Source organism: Pan troglodytes, chromosome 17 (assembly GCF_028858775.2).
Source record: "Pan troglodytes isolate AG18354 chromosome 17, NHGRI_mPanTro3-v2.0_pri, whole genome shotgun sequence".
In the NCBI taxonomy this organism is placed as follows: Eukaryota; Metazoa; Chordata; class Mammalia; order Primates; family Hominidae; genus Pan; species Pan troglodytes.
This window is the reverse complement of record NC_072415.2, coordinates 1025168-1029173: the sequence shown is the minus strand read 5'-3', so window position 1 is coordinate 1029173 and position 4006 is coordinate 1025168. Positions and strand designations below refer to the sequence as shown.

At 46.2% G+C, this 4006-nt stretch overlaps 1 pseudogene; it reads right to left on the bottom strand.

Moving 5' to 3' along the window:
- Positions 1-1291: 1291 nt before the first annotated feature.
- LOC134808643 (cell division cycle protein 27 homolog) lies at positions 1292-3676 on the bottom strand (annotated as a pseudogene).
- Positions 3677-4006: the final 330 nt, after the last annotated feature.

The following is a 4006-nucleotide window of genomic DNA, read 5'->3' as shown; positions in this document are numbered from 1 at the left end:
CCTATATCATTATAATTGTGTTATAGATGAAGAAAAGGTATTAAACACTGTGCTAATGATAGCGAAAGTGAAGACAAAAGAAAGGCTATCCATTTTGTGGTTAGAATAAAGTTGCTCAGTATTTAGAGCTACCTAAATACGTCAGCATTTACACTCTTCCTAGTCAAAGCTGGCCGATCTGAATAATCCTCCTTGAAACACAATTTTTGATAGGGTTAAGATTTTTTTAAGAATGCGACTCCTGCAAAAGAGCTGAACAGACAATACACATTTAAAAACATCACAACACAAGGATCAACCAGACTTGGGAAAAAATCGAAAACGACACAAGTCTTATGAAGAACTGAGTTCTTAAAATAGGACGGAGAACATAGCCATCGGAAGAGAAGGCAGTATTGGCAAGTTGATTGTGACGTTGGTCAGCAGTAGCTGGCACTATCTTTTTGGCCATCTTTCGGGCCACGTAACTACTACAGCAAAATGAGATATGATCCATTGAACAACATATTCGCAAATCAAAAAATGTTTCCGTAATATAATGCTTCAGATTTAGAAGCAAATCAAATGATAGAACGCCACTGCTGTAATAAGTCACCCCAAAGACCACCGTATCTGACAAAATAACTACCACAGGGTTATGACTTCAGAATTATACTTTCTCTTGATATTTACTTATGTATGTATTTATTTTTTTAATGTATTTCTCTTGAGACGGCGTCTCGCTCTGTCGCCCAGGCTGGAGTGCAATGGTGTGATCTCGGCTCACTGCAACCGCCACCTCTCCGGGTTCAAGCGATTCTCCTGCCTCAGCCTCCCGAGTAGCTGGGACTACAGGTGCCCACCACCACGCCCAGCTAATCTTTATACTTTTAATAGAGACGGGGTTTCACCGTGTTGGCCCGGATGGTCTCGATCTCTTGACCTCGTGACCCGCCCGCCTCGGCCTCCCAAAGTGCTGGGATGACAGGCGTGAGCCACTGCGCCCGGCCTTCTCTTGACGTTTAAACTATGAAGTCAGTCCAGAAAAATGCAATCAATGTCAACGGTGAGTATGCTGTTGAGGCAGAGGGAGGACCACACTTTCTCATGTCTTATTCAGTTGATCACAATAGGACCTAGGTAGTAATTTCCTATGTGCCCACTTATACACGAGTACAAAAGAGTCAAACAGAGAGACCGCTACATGAAAGGGTACGTGAAGTTCTTCATAGTAACTCCGTAAACTGGAACACTGTCAAAAAGCAGCAGCTCGTGAGTTGTTTCCATCTATTTTTCTATTCTCCGATAAGTGAACTATGCTATTCCTTTCCAATCTCCCAAGCGCTCCTTGTCCCCATCACCACTTCGGTGCTCGAAGAAAAAGTAACAAATCAAGTCACACAACTAAAGAAACACATACACGAACCAAAGACAACTACAGCGTCTGCAAAAGTTTGCTAGAAGACTGAAACTGTTGAGTATAAGGATCTGGTATTCTAGGATCATGAGTTCATTTCAGAGTTTGTTCAAGACATACGTTTCATAAGGAAACATCTTAGTTAGAAGTTATTCAGCACTATGTACCATCCCTAAGTATTTTTAACCAAATTCGTGACAATAAAGAGCTATCTAACCAGAAAAACTAGCGAGTACCGGCACCATCCATAGGGCTTTGTCTTTACACTTCATTACCACTTACCATGCCTTACAATGTCTGGGATTGACCCTGATAGCATTTCGAAAACAAGCTGATGCTTTGTCCAATTCTTCAGTGAAGACAAGCTCACGCCCTAATGCACTATAGGCATAAGCATCATTTGGATCCACTTCGAGAGTTCTCTGGAAGAATTGAATCGCAATATCGTGTTCCCGTTGCAGACCGAAACAGTTCCCTGCAGCACACCAGGCCTCTGGCTGGCGAAGTTTTATCCCTGTCTGTGAAGTCTTTGGACAGAACTGAAAGAGCAACATCTTTCGGAGGATGCCAAAGTGTTGTAGAGCAGATCTCCATGCCTTCGACTCTGTAATTCTCAATCCTTCTAACCTCTGAGAATTTTCTTTCAGCTTGCGTGGACTCTGAAAGTTTAAAATAGGCCCTTCCAATTTGGCACAGTACCCAACCGGTATTGCGGTGGTGAGAAGCTAGATGGCTCAAGATACTGACTGACAGCTTCTTTGCCGTGGTGAGAACACAAAGCTAAATAACCTTTCCCCCTTTCACGAGGAAGGCTCATCAAGCCTTCCGCTGCTGCTGCTTTTTGTAGATTAAAAGCCTGAATCTGAGGCGCGATTGCGGCTATTTTCCCTTCTGGAATGATGGAAGAGTCCAATTTTGTCACTTCCATGGCTATCACTTATGTTCGGTGGAGTTATTCCTCCTTTATTAGCTTTACTTTTTGTTTTTCTGTTTGGGATTTTAGGTGGAAACTTCCCTTTTAATTTTCTCCTATTCTCCTCGGTTGTGGAGCTGTCACTAGTCAAGAGTCGTGAATTTCTTCGAGGCGGTGCATTTGGGGGAGATGCCATAGTGGGGCTCAATACCTGAGGTGTTGCCCTTGTCGGCGCACCAGAACTTTGTGTTTTTGCAAGAATTGGGGTTACCTTTCGGCTCTTTCCCCTCTGCGAGAAGACAGACTGTGTTCCGGTTTGGCCGATTCTGGCAACAGACTTTTTTGAAGGGGCTCCGGTGGATGGCACGTCAACGACAGAAGGTGTCTAATACCAGTGCAGTTTTGTCCATAGGATCCGTCTCCGGGACTTGGGGCTTCTAATGGCAAAATGCCAACGCTTGGGGCTCATGGACTAACTGCTGCTGGTCCTCCTAATACACTTCGACCAGTTTTTGGTTTATGTTGAACCTGTTTAGATCATATGGAAGTTCCTGTTCCCAGTGGGACAGTATCAGGTGAAAGGACAGCTGAATCGATAGAAGACACTGGGGAGTCTGTATTCAAGGAGTACTTTGAATTGGAAGATTCTCAATTCAATCCGTTTAATTCAACGGTGTCCTGGGGTGTTTCCGTAAGAACGGTCTCAGGCTGTCTGTGACATAAACTAGGACGAGGTCCCAGTGTTTTGGCGCAACACTTGGACAGGCAGTTGCTAAAGCTCTCTAGAGATGTGAATCAAAATGTTTGGTCAGGATCTGGCTTTTCCCCCCTGTTTCACATCATGATTCAAAGGGACACCGGAGGAAAGGATTTCAACGAAGGCTCTTTTGGTCACATTCTGATCCTTTGGTAAGCCGATCTGCCTTGCAATATACATGTCCCAACGATGGACGGGGAAAGCGAGCTGAATCAGCAAACTCAGGAACAATAATATCATCGTGGCTTTTCTGCTTATGAAACACTCCACCCGATAAGATTTGATCCCCTTCTGCAAGCTTGCTGAGATCAACACAACATTTCGCAAGCAGGTATTTGCATTGCGGTGTAGTACAACTGTGTCCTTTCCAGAGTCTATATGTTTTATAGGCCTTTCCTGAGCGGTAAGAAGAGGTTGCCAGTAAAAACAAGGCTTCTTCTGAGTGTACTTCTGCATAGAGGCGTTCTGCGAGGAAAACCGCATCTCGGTAGGCATAGTGGCTTAGTGCTTGCCATATAGCAGCCTGGACGGGTCCCTGCAGCACCGCCATCCTCGAGGCTCAGGCCCACTTTCTGCAGTGCCTCAGGCACCGCCCCCCCACCCCCCCACCCCCCACCCCCATAGCGGCTCCGGCCCGGCCAGCCCCGGCTCATTTAAAGTCACCAGCGACCGTTACCGACCGTTTACCGTGGGATGGGGGAGTCCGAGCCAGAATGACTTCTTTATCCTGCCGACTCTGGAAAGCCCGGCCCCTTGTGATCCATTGCAAACCGAGAGTCACCTCGTGTTTAGAACACGGATCCACTCCCAAGTTCAGTGGGGGGATGTGAGGGATGTGGCAGGTAGGACGAAGGACTCTCTTCCTTCTGATTCGGTCTGCACAGTGGGGCCTAGGGCTGGAGCTCTCTCTGTGCGGACCGCTGACTCCCTCTACCTTGGG